This window comes from Falco rusticolus, chromosome 4 (genome assembly GCF_015220075.1).
Source record: "Falco rusticolus isolate bFalRus1 chromosome 4, bFalRus1.pri, whole genome shotgun sequence".
NCBI classification, from domain to species: Eukaryota; Metazoa; Chordata; class Aves; order Falconiformes; family Falconidae; genus Falco; species Falco rusticolus.
In genome coordinates this window covers 36,900,075-36,921,097 of record NC_051190.1, presented here as the reverse complement: position 1 = coordinate 36,921,097, position 21,023 = coordinate 36,900,075, and the positions used below count along the sequence as shown (strand labels likewise).

Here is a 21,023-nt window from a genome sequence, read left to right as displayed (position 1 = left end):
GTTTGGTTTCTTCCTGGATGCTGCTTTAATCTGGCCTCAAAGTAGCTCATGAAAAAGAAAAGAAGCCTGGGGTTCTGCTCGGAGGCACAGGGCCTGAGAGGTCTGGTAGGACCTTGGGGTACACCTGAAGGGTGCTGACAGACCTCACTGTCGTGGTGGGAGCAAGTTGGAGGCTGAGCTGAAGGGATGTGTTCTGTTTCTTTCCTTGGCCTTCTTTGTAAATACCCTCCAAATAAAACCTACTTTTCCACAGTGCTCGGAAACAGCTGCGCCACTTATTTAAACACATCCATGAGGTATCTCCGTCCTTCTCCCCCTGCTTCCCTTCTCCTTTCATCCTTGGGTATACCTACCCGCCTTGTGTTGCAGATCAGAAATAGAGACTAGCCACCAACTTGCTAATTGTAATGCAGCCTGATAATGCCATCTATAATTAGCTGTACGTATCAAAGTGGTTTGGCTGGCAGAAGGTTTTTTGTGACCCTGTTATCATACTTTAAATAGAGGATCCCATCTGCTCTGCCCGACTCCTTGCTACAAAGCCAGGTCCTGCAGAGTCCAGCTTGGTTCTTCCCAGGGAATCCAGCCCAGCACCCATCTAGGTGCCTGCATCTGCCAGGCTTATGAAGAACCAGGCCTGGTAAAGCAGTGCTCGTTGACAATCTTTAAGTGTTGTTTATGCCCCTCAATGTGGCAAATTTTGGCAACCACCGAGAGATCTGCTGCTGCAAAGTCTCTTGCCTGAGCCCCTGGTCACCACAGCTGTCTGGACATGCTGTCCCAGTGACACGGGGCTGCCCTGGGTTGTGGTTATTGGGGTTTTGCAGGTCTGACCCATCTCTCCTTTCTGGCTTTAGGGTACTCATCAACCAAGAGGCAGCTCATGTTGATGTGTGCTATGGCACAAGGAGCAATGGTTCAGGTTCTCTGAACCACTCAGGGTCAACTTGTCTAGAGTTGCAGCATTGTGTCCCAGGGCTGTCAGACATTGCTCCTTGTTCCCTTTTGTCGAGACCTCTAGCTTTTTTCTTTACCATCTTATGCAGCTCCTGCCATGCTTTCCCCATCTGCAGCATCCCCACTGTCCCTTTCTCTGGCCTTGGGAAGCCTCAGCGTGCTGGCCAGCTGTCCTTCCTTGCAGCAGCTCACTCGCTGGGTTAAAACAGGCATCCCCAGCTTTGCTCAGTCCCACCAGACTGGCTGGTTTAGCTCTTGAGACTCATCCTTGTCAGGTGGGTGAGCCAGCACACTCACAGAGCTCATCCCCGTAGTAGTGCAAAAGCCCTTGACTTCTCTGCAGTGTCACCCACCCTTGGCACATCACAAAGCTCACAAGCCTGTGTCATAACAGATGGAGAAGTTTGGTTGGGTAGATATGCCTGAACTCATCACTTGCTCCAACTGTGGCTGCCCACAGCTACTCTGTTGCACTGTCTAATCTGTCCTGAGCTCCTCAGGGAGGTAAACGAGCATGTGTTCCACTGATGTGCTGTTCAGAGCTGCTGTGCTCTGGGCAGGGGCAGAGATTTCCTAATGTAATAACCCGCAGGCAGACCTGAGGCTGTAACAGCATCAGATCTCACAAACTAATCACGGCTGAGTCAGCCCAAGAAGTGGGATGCTGAAGTCCCAAAGGAAACCCAGGGACTTGGAGAAACTGTGGGTGAGTTCCTCTCCCTGCACAGAGCCAATGCCCTGCCCTTCGGGTGAGGAACTAAACCTGCCGAGATGCTATCTGCTGCCCTGCCACAGGGAGTGAGAGCCCAGCTGAGCTCCTGTGCCGGTGCCCTGGGGAAGGCACCTCACTTCTGTTTGTGTTGAACCGTTGCATTTTGTCAGGAGATCACCCAAGCTTCCCATTTCCAGCCCTGGGCAGCATCTGGGGAGTAGGAGGTAAGCCCCCAGAAGTGCAGCAGAAGAGCAGCATCCCATACATGGGATGTTCATCAGCAGAAGCCTTGGCTGGGCAGCCTTTGCAGGCAGTGGTGGCCACGTGCCGTCAGCATCTGTCCTTGCGCTAAGGGAACAGCACATTGAGGACAGGCTATGGTCAGGGGGTCCCCAGTGCTTCCCCCCCAGCACTCACATGGAGCTAAGGTGTGCAGCACCCGTTTGGGCTTGGGAAGTCCCTGTGGGCAGTGTCCTGTGCCGGTCACCTGGCAAACCAAAATAGTGGTAGAAGAGCTCTGTCCATGGCTTGTGCGCCCCAAGCCTGGACGTTGCTCAAGGATTTAGGAGACTGAGGAGGAGGAATGTGAGGAGAGTGGAGTATGTGGCTGTGTGCAGCTCACCAGGTTCCCTGCCTTGTCACCCATGAGCCCAGGGAGATCAGAGAACAGTGGCCAAAACCACTTTCCTGAGTGATGAGGGCAGGGGCAGGGCAGACTAGCAGCAGGAGGGGCTCTTGGAGCTTCCTCCTCCAAAGCTCACCTGGGGACCCCAAAAGTTTTGGTGGGAGTCAGGGCAGTTTTCAACATCACTGCCTCTGCTTCCTCCCCTTCTCAATAGGAACAGATGACGAAGCAGGGCCATGCAGGATGGCAGGGGCTTGCAGCATCCTCTGGGGATGCCCGTGGGGTTTGGTGGCATGTTGTTGCATCAGGAGTGCCGCAGAAAGCCCAAAGCCGGCAGAGGTGAGCTTGAGGCATTGCTGCCTTCTGCCTGGTAGTCCCTTCACAGCTCAGTGTGGCCCCTTTCATTCAAGCCCAGTCCCTCTCATGTGAGCCTGGTTCCGCCATCCAAGCCTGGTCCCTTTGGTCAAGCCTAGTCCCTCCACCCGAGCCCAGTCCCCCCGGCCCAGCCTGGTCCCCCCAGCCAAGCCCGCACAGACTCGTGGTTATGTAAAGCCCCAGCGAGCACGGCCGGGAGATTCTTCAGTGTCGGAATCTGAGTCACATGGGGCTGTTTTATTTCCCCCTCTGCTAATCTCGTTTCTATAGAAACAAGATTGAGAGGAAAAAAAAAAAAAAAAAAGAAAAGAAAAAAAAGAGCCAAGCACAGAGCGAGCGAGAAACCTGAGGTGATGGGTGAGCAAAGCGGAGGTGGTGGATGAGGAGGTCGGGCAGCTCAGTGGGAGAAGGGGATCCCACTCGGGATGGGAGCGTGCCTGTGGTTGTGTGAATCGAGGGGACAGGGACTCTCCCAAAAAGCCACTCTCAGATGAGCTGCTCCTCCATCGGCGGGCAATCAGCGGAGCCCAGAGGGAAGGGAGCAGAGGCTGTGCAGGTGAGTGAGCATCGCTCGCGTGGCTCCTGGGCATCTTTCCTCAGCACGGCATGGCACAGCACGGCACACTGCAACTGTGCCTGGTTCACTGGGGGTCCTGTCCCCGGCTGCTGCTTTGAGGACACGCTCACGGCTGCAGCCACTGTCGGTGGGCTCTGTGCCCGTAGCGCACCACTGCAGCGGGCCGGTGAGCAGGTTTGCTGGAGCGGCATTCACGGTTGACACTTGCCCGGAGGCTGGCTGCATGTGTGCAGTGTGCACGTTCCCTTTCCGAAGCCTCTGTCTCCTAAAAGACTGCTGCCTGCTTGGGTGGGAGGCACCTTCCCAGCTTCAATTGTTTTTCCTCTGTTTTATTCTAACTGCACCTGTGCAAATAAAAATCTCAGGGGAGCCAAGCCCCACAGCTGCAGGGAGCTCAGAGAGCTTTGCCCGCTCCCAGCCCCGCTCGCCCCGTGGCAGGTCCAGCTTCGCAAGATCAGGCTGCAGCTGGGATGCCTGTGGGGATAAGCCCAACTTGAAAGCTGGTTTTGCAGTGACTGTTCTCAAAGGGAGGACCTGCTGAAAATGCTGCTTGCTTGGCTGCTGCCAAGTGCCTGGGCTGCCCACAGCCACCGCATGGCTTGTCCCAGGACTTTTGCTTGCCTGTGCTTGATTCAAGAGTCTGGCAGCTGCCAGCCAGGAGCTGGGTTAGATCAGAACCACGTACAAGCACGTGCTGGCTCCTGAGTCTCGGGCTAGGGAGTGCAACAAGTGGGAGTTATTCCTGCCTGTGCTAAGATATCTCCATCTCTGTGGGATGGATAGCTTGTGCCTGTGCGGTGGTGACAGCTTTGGCTGGGCATGTTAATGGAGCAGGAGCATTGCCAGTGCTGCCAGTCCCATGCCGGTGCCCGCACCAGCCCTGCCTCATGACCTCGCTCATCCCACACCTGTGGCACAGTGCAGCTGTACTGCATGGACCACGGTCTGCCTGCAGCTCCGGCCATGCACGGCCAGGTCTTGCAGTGCCGGCAGCTGGGTGAGGTGCTGCACAAGCACCCGGGTTTCTGCAGCCACACGCTCGCTCTGACAGCTGCAAACCACTGAAATGCGCTGCTTTTTGTAGAGGCAGCCCGCGATGTCTCTCCAAAAGCCACCACAGGGGAGAGGGAGGGCTGCAGAGCCAAGGAGATGAGGATTTTGCTTGTCGTTGCTTTCCAATTGTGGCATGGCGTGGGGGACGCAGTGGCGAGGCATTGCAAACCCCCGGCCGGATTCGTGCCTGTGCACGGCTGGTGAGGCTGGAGGGATGAATTGAGCCCCTGTGTATTTCTGTACTAAGTCAGCTTTGGGAAATGTCATTGCTCATCCGCCTGCCTGGCCAGCGAGGGGGTGGAGGGCGGTGCTTCAGACCCTTGTCCTCATCTGAAAGGGCAGCTGAGCAGATTTTTGTGTTGGGATGCTGCGTCCTGTGATGGCCCAGTGAGCTGGCTGAGCCACAGGCAGCATGGGGCCAGACTGCCAGCCACGGTGTCTCTGCTCTGCCTGCATTCCTCAGCAAGCGGGGGCTTCAGCAGTCACTCATGCTGGGGTCAGACCGCCAGAAAACATGCCTGGTGAAGAGATGGGCATCAGGCTGGTGTTACATGGCATGTTTGGGCAGCACAGCTGGCGTGGAAGCTGTGCCCTGGGCTGAGCCTTGCCCGGGCTGGGCTGTGCCAGCAGCGAGGGTCTGAGTGCTGCTCTGGGCACCCTCTGCTCATCCTGGTTCAACACCCTGGGAGGCCATCAGCACAGACCAGGCTAGGGACAGCAATGTCCCCATCTCCCTTCAGCAGCAGCATCTGCCTCTGGCTGCCCCTGCTTGTTCCATGCCTGTGGCGAGGGGTGGGTGCTGTGGCTGATGCCAGGGGTGTATTTGCCGCACCGGGTCCTGCCACCCCCGCATGCGCACGAAGCAGTGGATTTATGGGGGAGATGTCACGTGCAGGCTTTGCATCCCCATGCCCCACCAACAGCGGTGTTCCTGCCTCCCCAGCAATGCCAGCTCTGCTCTGCTGGGAGGTTTGGAGGGAAGAGCTGAGAATGGGTATTGCTGCAAGTATCTCCAGGGCCAATTATTTCTGGGAAAAAGATGCTGTGTTCTGACTTAAACGCTGACATGGGACTCTGAACATGTGTAATCTGGCTGACAGATGGCAAATCATAGAGGTGTGATTTATGATACAGCACAGTAGCTGAACAACCTTCTCTGGTTGTCAGGAGACAATTCTTCCCAGTGCTGCGGTTGATGTTTCAATTGATGGTTTTTCCCGTGTGTCCCTTGGCTCCTTGGCAGCGTGCGGGGACCACCGGGGAGCCCTGGCAGGTGCTGGTGCAGCAGGCTGGGTCCACCAAGTTGCTGCAGAGATGCTGCTTCTTATTGTGGGGTAGGCAGGTCACCCCAAATCCTGCCCAGGCTGGACCATGCGCACTCCAGGCAGGGCTGGGGGAGTGGTGCTGGCCTTGTCCCTGTCCCATGGCTGGAATGAAGTAGGCTCAAGGCAGCAGTGGCTCTCTGGGGCTGCCTATTCCCTAGATTGACACTTGTGGTGCTAAGTATGCTGGTACCGATGGGAGAAGGCACGAAAATCTTGTCCATCAGTGAACTGCACAGAAGGATGGATGCTGACAGCCACAGGGAACCTGCCTTGCTCACACAGCCTCTCTGTGCCTCAGTTTCCCTGCCTCTACCTTAAGATCCCTAACATTGGTCTTTCTCAAGGGACAGAGGCATCTATTACTGTTTGGAAAGCCCTGGGAAGGAAAAGTATGGTTCCAGCTGCATCCCCTTCCCAACTCGCTGCTGCTGTCCCACAGAGCACAGACCCCAGGCACAGTGCCCAGCATGGCTGTGGAAGCATCCTGACTCTGGGAGCACCCCAGCCCCAGGGGACCAGAGCAGCCCCAGCACCAGGAGCTCAGGGAAGCTGACCCACAAGCAGGACCTCGGTGGGGCAAGGGGAGAGGGGCAGAGGTGGCTGTTGGCGTTGGGTTGCATTTGCCTGAGTGCAGCCATGGCAGAGCAGGTATGATTCATTCCCTCTTCTGCAGTACAGTTTATGTAAAGCAGCACTGTATAAATAGCCAGATGATATGTAACGTGCTCCTGGCTTTCTAATTAGTGATGCTTCTGCTGGAGCTTTTGGGTCTGGCAGAGGTGAGAGGATGTTTGTTCATTGCTCAGTGATGGATGAATTGCTGACAGCTCTCAAGGAGGATGTACCAGCCCATCAGAGCAGTCACAGCCATCTCCTTTAACCTGGCTGTGAGCAGCTGGAGGTGGTGGGTGAACCAGCTGGGTGACTGGTGGGTTGGAAAGTTGGTCTGGGGGGTGAAAGCAGCATACATGTCAAGACTCTTGGTCACCTTTTGGCTTATATGTGGCCTTGCTTGTCCGCCCCGGGTTGGGCAGATCTAGGCAGCACCTGCCCTGAGCCAGAGAGCATCGCCTTTCTCCCTGCGCCTTCCTCTTCGATGCCGATCCGTGCCACCGGGGGAGTCAAGGCAAGGCCACATGTCCCAGAGCACCCAGGTGGCTCCACCCCCACCAGCACACCCTGCTGCCAGAGACTAACGCTTCTTCGCTTCTTCGTTCCCAGCCCTGCTGGTGTGTCACCCTGTTTTCCCCCTGCCAGCTCTTGGTGGATGCTGTTGGCTCTATCCAGTGGCTGCTTCTTCCCTGCCTGGAGCAGTGAATGCGTCCAGGTAAACCTCCTGGGCGTGCAATTGTCCTGGTGGTGCTGATCGCAGGAGGCATGTACCGGCATGACAGGCACTTGTTTGTTGCAGGGGGCAGCTGCCTTCTTGCATCTATGCAGGTGGTTTGGGATTTCCCAGCCCCCCATCCTGGCTGGGGACCAATTTGGGAGGGGTGGCTGTAATGGCACAGGGAGCATGGTGGGGATCAGGGAGCACAGCAAACAGGACAGTGTTCTCCAGGCAGTCCCCAAATATCTTATAAGATCAACACCTCCAGCATCCTGGCAGCTGGGGATGGAGCCCTCACCCCTGCAGGGAGGCCGGAGCCTCTCCTGGAGAGGTGGAATGCTGGGCAGCCTAGGACTGCCACAGCGGGAACAGTCAAATGCCACCGAGGAGATGCTATAGGAAGCCAGCAGCATCCAGTCCCACCACCCATCCCCATCCCTGCGTCAGCCCCAAGCCCTGCTCGCCCCAAGGTCCACATCACACCGGGGGCTGCTGTGGTCAATGCCCATGCCTCTCTAAATTGGGATCCTATTCATTGCAGCTGAGCTTTGACACCAGATCAAGGGAGAGGCGAGGTGGCAGGGATGGTGGTAGCACAGGGCTCTGCTCGATGGGCTTTCATAAGGCACCTGGGTCGCTCCTCTTTAAACACCTCTTCCTCTGGCTGTGATCAGGGGAAAGCTGGGGTTTGGGGTTATTGTTGGGTTTCTTTTAAGGCAAACCTCATCCTTTACATCAAAGTAGTATTTCTTCTCAAGAATGTAAAGAATGACCCTGGAAGGTCTGAGCGGCTCTTTCCCAGCGGTGATTGGAGAAACGAGAGCCTTCTCCAGAAAGCTGTCTCCACCCCGTCCCCAGCAACAGCAATTCATAAGCTGAAAAATAAATCAATAACCAGAGTTAATGAATTGAAGATGTCTGTGTTTAAAATGTATCAGGAAAAAAACGGTTAGCTGGTCGCGGTTGCATAATTATTGTGAGGAAAGGCAGGGAGCTCTCATTTCTGAGAAATACCTTCTTTTTTTCTTTCTTTTCTTGGAGGTATTTTGTTTTGTTGGAGCTGTTCAGGAATCAAGAGGAGGGGAGGACTGGCTTTAACAATGTGTGTAGGTTCAAAGTCTCCCCCCAGGTCTGTCCCTCATCCCCCAGGACCTCTGTCAAATCACTCTTCCCCTTCCCTTCTTAGCCTGGAGCCAGCTGAGCAGGAGGAGCTGGTCCTGCTAGTGCAGGACCGAAGGAGGAGGAGAGGCAGTGGCTGTGCCAGCGTGTGTGGCAGGGCTGGCAGACAGCACCAGTGCCACCAGCCTGGTCGTATGCCCAAGCTGGGTGTCCCAGCTCCCCATCTGCTCCTCCCTCATCACTCCTGGTGAATTGGCAGCAGGGACAGGTTGATGCGCTGTGTTCAGCTGCAAGCCAGAGGTGCTGGCCCTTGGCACAGCCAACACCAGGGTCTCTGTGTGCTGCAGGGGAAGGCAGAGAGCTGCAGGTCTCTGCAGGGCAGGCACCTCCCAAGCAAATCTCAGGGCCAGCTTTCTGCATTGCCCCTGGGTTTGGAGATGGTGTGGTTGTGCCTTGGGACAGCAGTTCTTTTACGGAGAGAGCTGGGGTGGAGGTGGGTGTGCAGCATGACCCCGGAGCCTGGGGATGCTTTTCTTCTGGGTCCCAGGGACTGACAGTGATGCTGGAGCATCCTGCCCAGCAGGAAGGGGCTTTCTTTGTGCAGACACATCTTGCAGCTGAACCAATTTGCTCACAAATATTTCTGTTTCCTCCTCTGAAACATCTCTGTCGTGGGCTGATTTCCATACCAGCCCACCTCAGGAAAGCTGTGCCCAGTGTTTGAAGGCCCCAGCTGGGAGGCCACAGGGGCTCTGGGGTTTCTTGGAAGGAGTGTGCAGCGGTAGAAGAGGCCTGCTTTGATTTTGTCCACTGATGCTTCCCCAGCTGCCGGACCCCTCTCAGGTACTGCAAGAAGCAGAAGCAGCCGGCGTTTCTGTAGCATTGGCCGTCACCAGCTGGCATTTGGGCAGGAGCATACAACCTAGGGAGGTGATTTTGTCGCAGTGGGGAGCAAGACCCAGTGCTCCCAGCCTGCCAGGCTTGCAGCTTTGGTTTTGCTAATAGCACACCACAGACCCGTGCTGATCCTGGCCTGCTGAAGTGATGCTAAATCTGCTGCAGCCCTGCTTCTTCCCCCTGAGGCTGGTGCTATCCTGTCCTGGCGCTGCTGGCCACCCAGCAGCCCCCTCCGTTCAGCTCCGAGCTTCACCTGGCTTTGTGCCGTGGACCTGCTCCTGGGAGCTGGGGTGCTTCAATGACATTAATGCCTTTCCTCTCCCCTTCCCCAGGTCGGAAAGCAGCCTCTCTAGGTTTGCCCACCGCTTGTCAGTTAAGCAGAAGCAGGAGAAGAGAAGGAAAGCTGAGTATGCCTCGGCTGAGCTGTCTGCCTTCCGGCCCAGGTCTCTGAGCATTGAATGGTAAGAGCCGCAGGACAAAGCTGGGGGAAAGGAGCTTGTGCCTCTCCAGCCCCACTGCTGTCCCCTGTCCCCACTGCTGCCACTCTGTCCCTGCCCAAGCAACACCCCTCCAAACCCCTCTCTCTGCAGGAGCTCTCGCAGGACATCAAACCAAAACATCCCCCCTTGCCCCAGTACAGGGAGCAGCAGGGAGCCCCAGGTGGCTCCTTCCTTGGGGCAGCTGAAGGAGACCCCACAAACTGAGCCATGGGGGTCTTTCAGGGTTCATGTGGGATGTGGATGTGCGTGTCTGCTGGGCTGGGGCACATGAGTGCACAGCCTCTGGCAGCCCCCACTGCCAGCTTCTCCTCTCCCCTTCCCTTCCCTCCCCACCTTGTGCTCCTTATAGGAGCTGGTGGAGGAGGCATCCCGCGGCCCCTCACTGCCCAGTGCACCTCTGTTGGATAAACCAGAGCCCAGAGCTGCAGCGAGATGGCCGCAGCCAGCGTGGTGGCACTGGGAGCTTCAGGGGCTCCCTGCTAGTGCTGTACCCGGGGTGAGTGGTGTGAGGGTTTGGGGTGGTCCCAGCACAAGCCACCCACCAGGCAGCCCCGTTTGCCCATGCTGGAGTGATGCAGTGTTCCTTCCTTCCCCGATGCTGCTGCTGCTGCTGCGGTGGTGCCTGTGGGGCCCCTCGTGTGGAGCACAGGCTCAAACTGCAGTCCTTGCTGGAGCACGGAGTAATTTATCCTGGGTTTCTAAGCTCTGATGCAACAGCCTTGGAAGCAGATCACAGTCAACCCTCCCAGCGTTAGAGGTGACCTGCTAAGGATATTTAAAAGAACTGGAAATTGCATTGCTTTCTGTTTCCTTAGATGGGTAAAGGAGGGTAAAACTTTTATTTTTTAAAAAAAAAAAAAAAGAGAGAAGAAAAGAAATGCTTAGAAACTGCAAGAATGTCAAGCTTGGTTCTCATTTTCCCTGCTTTTTTTGGAGATCTTTCTGGCTTTTATTGTATGTTCTAACACTTCAGTGTGAGGTTGCAGAGTCCTCCTCAAAGGCTTCCTCTATCTGTGAGGTTAGTTAGGCATCAAAGCTAACTAGGTATTAATGAGGCCAGACAAAGAATTTAAGCTATTTGGTGACAGATAGCTTTCTTCTCCAGTTGCACAACTTTCTTCCCTTTGCCGAAACGATGTCATCAGGAAAGCTGTTCTGCAATTGCTGTAAATCTTGTAAACAGACAAACATGTGAATTTGTGAAATACCGAATAGGAACACAAGCAAAGAACCCACTAAAAACAGTGTTTCTCTTTATTCATAATAAAGAAGTCAGAGAAGTCAGTGAATCTCTTTTCTCCCTTTCAATGTCTCTCTGAAGCCCCCAGACCCCGTTTTAGCCCTGCAGTGTAAAGGTGTATTTGTGGTACATTTTCACTCAATCTGTAACATTTTCCTGGGGGAAACCATCTATCTTGTATTATTTTGCAAAGCACCTTGTAGAGCAGTGACTCCACAGCAGCGGTAGATGATGCTGGTTTATAGGGGGTTTGTAAGCCAGCTTGGAGCTGAGCTCTGGGTGGGCAGGAATGGCCTTTGCCTTCAGTTTGCCACGTGCCATTGCACCGGAGATCAAGCTGGAAAGCATGAGGCCTGAAAGAGAAGGACCTGATGTCATTGTTCCTCAGGGGCATGGCATGGCTGGTCTGGCTGGCAGGAAGATGACTGCCCTGCAGTCGTGGGATTTATCTATGGCTGGAGGTGTCCTGTGCTGGGGCAGATGCCCGACCTGGCAGCCAGCTTGGGTGGGCCAGGGTGCTGGGGCTCGCCGGCACTCACTGGCCAGGCACAGAGGAGGGGTGACCCGGTGGGTTGCAGTGACAAGTAGCCAGGCGGGCAGCAGCAGGGGGAGGACCCTGCCCACCACCTGCTCCCTGCCCATCTCAGTGCGCTTGTTGATCCTCTCCCCGGTGCTGCTGCCGTGGTTCAGCAGACAGCTAAGGGCTGTGCTAGCTGCAGTGTTGCAGTGCAGGTATTTAATGGGCTTTTACATGCACACAGCCTGATTTTCAGAGAGTGGTGGGGGCACTTGTGCACGGGGCATGGAGCACTGCCTCCCCGGCAGCACGGGCATGCTGCAGGCAGGCTTTCACGCGTGCCAGCGGTGCATGCGCCTGGTTCACACATGCACGCTTGCCTGGGGAGGCACTTGGAGGCTTTTCCCATGCAAGCACCAGCCTCTTCTGCAGCTGTCTCCTGCAAAGGGGGCATGTGGCCTTCTCCCTGGTGTCAAACATCATTTCTCTGCATCCCCTGTACGTCGTCAGGGATCTGTGATCACTATAGCAGGATAAGTGTCCCCGGGCTGCTGCACAAAGGAGAAGGGCCTCTGGAGCCATGGGTCTTGCTGCCCCTGCTCGCCCTGCACCTTGCATGGGAGGTCCTGGGCTGCAGGCAAGGCTGCTGGGCACTGTGGCCAACAGAAAGCATGGCTTATGTACAGATGCCTAATTTGGCTTTCAGAGCAAATATCTACGTGCATCAAATCTGTATGTATTTATAAGCTTAAACCAAGGTCACCACTGCATTATTTTACCTGCCTCTGTGCAGAAGATGAACATTCACACTGCGTATGATGGCGGGTTCAGTTCATCCCATGCAGGTAGGAGGGGGATAGAAAAGTGATGGACTGTGTTTTCCCAAATCAGTGGCTTCTGAGAATCCTGCCCATCTAAATCCCAAGGCTTGAAGCCAAGCCAGGGCTCCTGGACCTGCTGTTACCTGTTGCCAAGGAGGAGATAGAGATTATAAGCAAAACATCATCAGTGCCTGTTGCTTTGAAAAGCTGGGTGTCAGTCCAGAGCAGCATTTAGCATTTTCTGCCCAAAATTCCTACCAAGGCACTGTTAATCCAGCCCCTCGTGTCTCTGCCATAGTGGAAAGCATCCTTACCTCTCATTCCCATGCAGGGCAAGCTGAGCTAGTTTTCCAGAATTCCCAGTTGTTCAGGTGCTCAGGTAGGGCTGGATGAAGCTGAGGTAGAAGAGGAAGAGCTGTACAGCACCGCAGGATCTGCCTGACACTGTGTCCCCCGCACTGAGCGCTGCCAGGTAGGATGGGGACAACAGACCCTTTCACCTCCCCTTGGCCCTTCTCCCCATTGCTGGGGACCTTGAAGCCCTTTGGGGCAGGGTCACCAGGCAGTGGCACCTCTGTGGGCCAGGAGGTGCAGTTATTCACTGCCACAATAAAGAAGGTGCTGAGTGTCCCGCGCTGCTTACCTGAAGGCGCAGGGCTGCTCCTGTCACAGGTCTCGCAGTCCATGCATCCGTCTGAGCACATCTGCCCTGCTTGCCGGGTGGGACATGCTCGTGGGTTGCGTTTCTCTCCGGGCACAAGGCAGGCTTTATTTGCACGGCACGTGTTTATGTGCTGCACCAGGCAAGCAGAGCACGGTCCTGCTCCCCAACTCGGCCGTCAGTGAGCGAAGCCTCGTTAGTTCCACTTATTAAAAAAAATTGCAGGGGGGAAGGGAGGGAAGGCAGGGAAAAAGTGAAGTATTGAGAAAACACTTCTTTCATTCATATGTTGTTTACTGAAATAAATACTTCATTATTAGGCTTTTTTTAGGCTATTTTTTTTTAAAGCCAGCACCACAAAGTCCCCAGTGTTAGGGCCCATGAATGTGCCGTACCACCTCAGCCCATTGCCCCTGTGAGCCGGTGTCTTGCTGCCTGGAGGTGCCCAGAGAGAAGCACCGCAGGGAGCGGGGTAGTGCCAGGCTTTCCCAAGCTTGGGGCAGAAACCCTGGGGCTGCTCATGTCTGGTTTTATTTAGGTTTGCTGATTCCTTCCTCCTCCTCTTTGCCGGACGGTGCATGCTGTGTCTCACAGGGCATCGAGGCCGCTTCAGCTCCAAATGAGGCAAAAACTGGTAACTGAGGCAAGGAAGGATTTGGGGTCTGATTTATTAAAGCTCTGCTCTCTGCTAGTCTGTGATACTAATCTAGCTCCAAAGCCTAAATAGCATGAAGGTGTGCGAGACAAAAGCACTCTTTATTTGAAGCTCGCCACCTTCTGCTGTTGGGAATGAAGATGAAAGCTGGCAGCTCCTGTGGAGACCTGCTGTCCTTACAGCAACCCTGAAACACCAGCAATCCCTTTTCTCCCCAGTTAGGGTGAACTGAGGCAAAGAGAGCCCCCTCTCCTCATGTGCGTGTCACCTGAGAAATAATCCACGCTTATCTTCCCTCTTGAGTGAGTCCTAATCCACTAAAAGACTGCTCTCCGCTGCTTTACTCTTGTGCCTGTGGAGCCTGGGAACCTCTGTCCCCCTCTTGCATCCTTCCAGCTCTGGTGCTCATCGGCAGTTCCAGCCCTGGTAGGTTTGTCTTCCTGGCATCCATTTGTCTCTACTTTTTCCTTTCCTACCTCTCAGTCTGGTTTTCCTTCTCCCATCTGTTCCTCTGCTTACTTTCCCTGCCGCGCTCCTTTCCCCATACTCACCTCTTGTTCACCCTGATTTTCTCTCTGTTTTCTTCTTGATTGTTTACTTCTACTTGCTGCCTTTTCTACTTGGACTCCATGAGTTTTTCATGTCGGACAGCCTCCCTGCGATCCATGGTCAGAATAGCATATTCCCATGGTGGCTCAGGAAAAATGTAGTACATTCCTCACTTCCCCCATCCCATTATCTCAGTTTTGCTCGTTGGCTGCCCACCACGAGCTGTTGAAGCAGCGCTGGCAGGAGCATGTTGTCTAGTGGTTAGAGGCAGGCAGCCGGCTTGGGTTCAGTCCTGCCTGCATCTTGTTTTGCTGCCTGACCCCTGGCACGCTGCAGAATCTCAGCTCTTTGCTTCTCCTATGCCGAAGAGAGGGATGTGCGGAGACCTGCCTGCTCCGCAGCCCCCAGTGCCGACCATCCTTGCCCAGATGGGAAGGTGCAGACTGGTTTTCCCATGACGTCCCAGCACCAGGGCTGGATGTGACAGCTGGCGGGTGTCCTTCTGCAGTGGTGGTGCCAGGAAGGCAGAAGTCGCAGCTGCCGAGTGTGGGAACCTCACTGGCACCATGGGGCTGGCAGAGGTGGCACGTGCAGCTCTGGGGCTGTTCTCTGCCCCATGTTTTGAGTTGGTTGTAAAGCAAAAATTTTTTAACAGAAGTGTTTTCATGAAAGTTATTTAAAATTTTGTGATGTAAGAGAATTTCCTCTTTGGGTTTAAGTGGTCTCGTGTGGTGTGGAAATTATCCCTAAATTGCTGTGCTGGGGGATGAAATCCATGCCGTGGAGGTGCCTGGCACTGCTCAGCCTTCTTCCACGGCTGCTGCCAGCTGATGTGGGCAGGCAGTGAGGATGACTTGTCCACAGGCAGGCTCCTCGCCCTCTGGTACACAAGTGCCATGGTCCCAGGGGGCTGCAGAGCCCGAGGGATGCGCTGAGCTGCCGGCTGATCTGTCTGACTGTTCCTGAGCCAGTGCACTGTCGGGCTGCTGCTTGCAGAGCTCGACAAGAGGCTTGGGCTGTTTCCATCATAGCAGTCTACGGTTGTATAGTGCTTTCCCCAGGACTCTTTGCCTGACAGTCACTTGTGTGCCAGGGGGAACCAGCACAAAGTGAATTGTCGGCAACTTTTTGGGAGGCCAGGAGGAGCAGCACTGTAAAGATAGAGGGCTCAGAGCTCCTCTGGGTTTCACAGCCCTCCCCAAGCTGTCTTACTCCTAACTTAACCTGCATGTCCAAAAGGAGGCTTGGAGCCCCTTCTTTTTCCCAGCCAAGGAAGCTTTTAGCCTCAGCAAGGGAAAATAAGAAGGACAACCAGTCCCTGGGCCTTTCAGCGGAAGAGGAGGAGTGCCAGCACCTGGGATGTGTGTGGGCATCTGGAAGCAAAGGGATGCTCTGGGCAGACTGAGATGTGGGCACCGTGTCTGCACCGGCTGTGGTGTGGGGCAGCCTGCCTCGCCGAGAGCTTCACCTCCCCCATTCCACTAGTCCCAGCCATCGGTCCGGGCTGAAACACAGCCGCCCCCAGTTCGGTTGTGCTGAGCACAGGTCCTGGATGGGCCAGCATGGTGTTGAAACGAAACGCGAGGCGCTTTGTCTCGACTGGGAGCGCTTTAAGCCCTCACTCGGGAACAATGGCCAAGCTATGGGGTCATTTGTTCTGGTATTTCAGCAGCTCCTCATGATTTATGGGATGTTTTGTTCTGCTGCTTGTCTTAGCTTCCCCCTCTCCACCCTCCCCGTCTCCATCCCTTCTCCATTTCAGCTCCTCCTCCCCCTGCTCCCAATTCCCCTAATAGCTGTGGAGCCTCTCTGCCTTATGAAGTCATGGTATCTGTGACTTATTGAATTAGCTGTATGGGAGCTGGACTTCCACACCGCGCTGTGGTCTGCTGGGGTGTCCCAGCTGCCCAGGGAGCCAGCCCACAGCAGGGCCCCTTGCCCAAGGGCTCCAGGCAACCTGAGCTTCCCCCTGGCATGGCAGATGGACGTTGCCACCAGCAGGCCATTCAGAAGTTGGTTTACAGGCGATAAATGCGGGCAAGTGGAGCTGCAGCCCCAGTGAACAAGGAGACCCTCCTGTACCAGGGCAGGGTGGGGGCTTAGCTGCATGCTCCTGGTGCTGCCATCCCCCCACCCTCCCACGACACCTCTCCGTGGACAAGTTGGACAACGCTTAGGGAGCTCCAGAGCTTTTGATGATAAACTACACATGGGGCAATGTGGTCCAAGAGCTTGGCTTTACCCCTGGCATGCTGGGGATGGCCACAGTCAGTGCGTCTGGTGTGTGGGGAGAGCAGGAGCTCACCCGCCCCGAGCTGGTGGGACGGTGACTCACCAGTGACTGTGAGGGACTCACTGATGGGGATGGGGAGGAGCGAGCCTGCAAAATATCTCCCTGAAAGTTGGGGTTGCCTTTAGGAAAGCATTTGAAAGGAATAATTTATTTGTGGAAAATTGCCTTTTATCCTCACTGCCTGCAAACAGAGAGGGGCTCAAGGGCAACTGCTGCTCGTGGTGATACCAGCATGCTTGCTGCAGCTGGTCCTTAGCCCAGATAGGGCTTGCAACGGCAGAGGAGCTGGGGTCTGTGCAGCTCCACTTCTGCTGCCCCGCAGCACTGGCAGTGAGCTGGGAGCACCCGTCCCATGGGCGCAGTGGGGGGAAGAGGGCAGCGTGGGGGAAGTCAGGGACTATCCAAGTCTGTACGGTCTGTGTGAGACTTGTGCCTCCCCTCCTGATGCCACAAGCCTCCATCAGCCCAGGTTCTCTCCTTGTCTGCAGAGAGGCAACTTGGCTTGCAATTACGATGAGGCTGGAGAGGCTGGGAGAAGACCAAGGGCCTGATCCTCTCTGTGTGCAGTGTTGGGACCTGCTGCCACAGGCTCCAGCAGTCCCATCTGCATTTGTTTCTCATGTCACTCCAGCAGGAAAAATTGAGCCTTCTGAGAAAGTGATGGAAGGAAAATGTTCAGAGAAGACTGATTTCCAGGTTCTCCCTGTCTGGGACGAGAGCCCTCAGCTAGATCCCTTCCTCACTGATAGCACAGGAGGCAAATGTCATTTATTTAAAAGACAAATTTAAAATATCGTGCTGATGTGTTATTCTGGCCACTTCCCTCTGCTGGTAGCTGATATCTCCAAACCCCAGTAAGTTTATTTTCCAGTGCAGCATTTCCATTATCCTGAGCACAGTTTGATTTCTCTCAAATAGTCCATTTGCCTGATTTGTTTTGGTTTATTCTCGCCATCTCTATTCCACTTCCCATGGCCTGGATCTGCAAAGCAGGGTGGATGCCTTGGTCCCTGCTGAGGAATGTGGAAGATACTCTTCATCCTGCAGGATCTCCACAGGTTCTTCTTCATGGCTGTGTCCATGCCCAGGTGCCCGTTGCCTGGATTTGTACAGCAGGCAGCCCAAGCCCTACGGTTGTGCTGGGGTAAAGTGCAGAGATGCCACAGTCCTTGGTATGAAAGGGAAGCCTCATGAATGTCTGAATCTCAGTGTGAGTCAAGCCCTTCCTGAAGGGGCCATGGGTCCTCCACACCAGCTGGTATTCCCATACACTGGATTTGGAGGGTCCTTGCTCTCCCAGCCCTCTTAGCCAGCACACAAGAAGTATCTCCATATATTTCTTTCAGTAGGGATAGCAATAATAGTTCTGGTTTCTACCGCTAGCAGGACCTGCCAGCTTTGAACCTGGCTTCTCGGTGAGCCGATCTGCACCCAGGGGAGGGCAGTACTGACAAGTTGTGTGTCTGGAGCAGCCCCAGCAAGGCAGGCAGTCTGCCCCAGCCCCCACGCTGCCAGCCTGCACCTCCCCCAGCCCTGGGGACAGCTTCTTCCTGGGAGCAGAAGGGATCGCCGGCCTTGCTACTGATGCTGCTGGGGACACTGGGGTCGGGAGACACAGAAGCATCAACATTTCCAGATAGTCCTGACAGCTGGCACTTGCAAGGTATTTGAGTACTTTTGATCCTCCCTTGTCCCTTAAACAGTGGTAGTCCCTGTTGCGTGGGTTTTCTCTGCTCTTAGATAGTTTCCTACTGGCTGAGATGCTTCTGCCTGCCAGACCTTGAGAAAACTCCTGTTTATCTTCCTGGAGAGCGCTTCTCAGTGCCAGGTCAATGTTGGACCTACTGACTTGGATGCTGCCAGGATGGGCAGCGCTCAGCAGGGAGGACCAACTGGAGGTAGGAGTCAGCCCAGGACACTCAGGACACCAAGGAACAGGTCCTCGGGGGTGATGGGATCTCTTTCCCTCTTTGCTTGAGTTTTTCCTACTGCCTGCACACTCACTCTTCCCCATCTCTTTGCTTCACACCCATCCCTCTTACCCACCTTTCTTCTGCTGGCTTGCTTGCTTCTCAGAGACCTATGAGCCAAAGTGAGCTTCGCATCTGCTGAGCCTCATGCCTAATGGAGCTCAGGGAGGAGATATGTTCCCCTCTGGTCCTCACTTCCAGATTTCCTCCCATATTTGTCCATATACTCCAGTGTGTCCTGCAGTAGCTCACTCCCCAGGGGCATTCCTCCCCTCATCCCACTTGGCCTTCCTTGCCTTTATTTGCACTGTGAACAGGGAGGGTTGCAATCAGATGAAGATCTTCCACCACAAAGAGCTGTTGGGCAGTGTGGAGGAGGTTTTTCTATGTGGGCAGTGCAAAATGGTGCAGATGAGATTAAAGTTCCAGTTTTGGGGGCCAGGAAAAGACAAGGTTCATGCCTTGCTTTGTCCAAAGTGGAACTGGACACTTGGCAGCAGCCACCAGCATCGTTGTGAGACTGCACATGGTCTTCATTCTGCCCATGGTGCGGAGGTTCACCTGAGCCCCCTCCCGGTCTGCTCAGAGTCTGGTTTCCATCCAACAGTTGTCCCAATGAGCCTGTGAGGGCTCACCAGTTAGCAGCTGGGAGGCAAATCTCTCCTGCCTAAAGTCAGGGCAGGCTCCTTACTGATGGTCTGCTGTGAAAAGATGTTGTTTCGGAGCTTTGAGACATGAACGTACAGCATTATGTGGTAGCATTTGTTAAGCATGGCCACCAGAGCAGCTGCTGAGCTGAGCAGAGCTCCAAGAAACATCTCTTCTTGGCGCTATCAGGATCAGCTGTGGCCCACTGCCCCAAGAGGAGCCATCATCCCCTTTGGTGGGATGCTGTGGCTGGTTGAGTTGATGTTCCCTGTGCAAATCCTACAGGTTTCTGAGTGCGTAGCTGTTGCAGCCTCTGAGGTGGCAGGGACTGCAGGTAGATCTGGCAGTGTGGTTACTCAGCTCTTCCTGCAGCCTTGTTTCTCCTCTCCACCCTCAGGCTCCTCCTCTGCCTCTGTTTGTGCCTCGGTTTCTCACTCTTTAAAAGCAGCATAGAAACACTGACCTGTTCTCTCAAGAGCTTTGAGATCTCCTGCTGAAGGAGCTGGCTGTTGCATCAGTACTCTTGGTAACGGGGGTCTTCTGCTGGCAAACCCATTCCCCCACCCCCAGGGACATGATGGGGGCTGGCTCTGAGCTCGGAGCTAACAGGTCGAGCTTTATTGTTAGGGTTTGTAAGCTTGGGATCCCCACCTGGAGCTGTTAGTTTATGTTACCACTTCAGCGAAGAGCACCAAGATGAAGGTGTCTGTGCCACGTGTGGCACCCCAGGTGGCTGGAACTTACTCTGCCCAGGAAGCAGATGCTAAAAGTCAGTCCTTTTTCCTCCCCTCCTCAAATGGTGTTCTCCTTCATCAGCATCTTTGCTGGGGAAGAGGTGGTAGTTATTCTGGTCAGAGGCAGTGGCAGGAGCAGAGGTGGGCAGACAACTTTTTCTAGGTCTGGGGAGGTCCAGGCAGGTAATGTCTTAAAAACAAATTCTTTTGGGTTTAAATGTCACTGTGCGCTGGGGGTCACAGAGGGTGCTCGTTCCTGCTGTGTGGTAGAGCCTTCAGCCTTTCTACAGGCCTGGCTATGTCAGGAGACCAAGCCTTGAAGGGGACAGCCACCAGGGGGGCAGCCCCTGCTGCTTGTGGCCAGGAGCAGCCCCGAGGGCAGGGGCAGCCCGGTGGGGCTTGGCTGTGTTTCTGCTGCTGGGAGGGACTGCTCTGCTTCTGGACCTCGTCAGAAAGTGAGGCCGGGTGAAGCATGCATCTGCTGGTGAATAAGCAGGTCGTCTGAGGTCTAACACGTGCCAAGACACTGCCAAGGTGCCTTGCCACTGCCCCGTGCCCCTCGTGGGCAGCCAGCCCACCTCCCGCTCAGCCTCCCTGCCGCAAGCCGGGCTGCCAGCGCTGCCGGGCTTCGGGGGCAGCTCGGAGCCAAGTCCCGCTGTGCCCCGCGCCGGGCAGGTGCTTGCGTTAGGAGAGCTGTGCAGGGTTCCTCTGTGCACCAAAATCCTGCAGAGCAGTGGGCCAAGTGCTGGGAAGCAAGGAGGCTGCTTCTGGACACAGATAGGCTGGTGTGACATTTGGCTAATGCTCCTGCTTTCCTTGTCTACACGTGGTGTCTTGCTGCCTGGCCAAGGGGGTGTCTGAGTGAACCTCAGCCATGAGCATGTTCTTGGAGCTCCGTGGGGTGGACAACCCAGTGGAGTGCTTGCCTGCTTTCTGTGCAGGTGGAATGCTGATGCTGCCAAGAGGTCTCATCCTCCCAGCGGTTTCGTGGCCCTGCTCTGCCCTGGTCACAAGCTCTGGAAGGCTCGTGGCAGGCAGAAAAGCAGTTCTGCTTATGGAGCAGAGCTCCACTCGGGTGAACTTCACGTGAACTCATGAAGTTTCTGCGGCCGTTTTCTGTCCTGACGATGCAGGCAGGTCAGGAGCGGGATGCTGTATCACACAGGGACCCAAGGCTGCCTTTCTCATGCACCAGCACACTCATCTCATCCTCCTGCTGTGCCGTGGAGGAGGTATCTGCTGCCTGAGCAGTTGCTCTTCACCCTGGGTAGAAACGCCAGCAGACAGACAAGGCTGTCCCTGGACTATGCTGGGACCATGCTGCCGTAACTGCTGCTCTCCCGGGTCTTGGTGGGGATGGTGGGCACCCCATTGCAGCACCTTGGCTTTAGTGACCTGCTCAAGGTCACCCATGTGGTCTGTGACAGAGGTAAGAGTTAAATCTGCCTGCCTTGTCCCGCTCCCA

General features: G+C 55.1%; 1 protein-coding gene across 1 annotated transcript in view; it reads left to right on the top strand.

Annotated features, from left to right (window-relative positions):
- Positions 1-9,311: 9,311 nt before the first annotated feature.
- The window catches only part of ANKFN1 (ankyrin repeat and fibronectin type III domain containing 1), a 41,284-nt gene continuing 29,572 nt past the window's right edge, over positions 9,312-21,023 (top strand). Inside the window, exon 1 of the mRNA XM_037387249.1 lies at positions 9,312-9,431. The gene's annotated coding sequence lies outside the window, so the exon portion shown is untranslated. The remainder of the gene's footprint in view (positions 9,432-21,023) is intronic.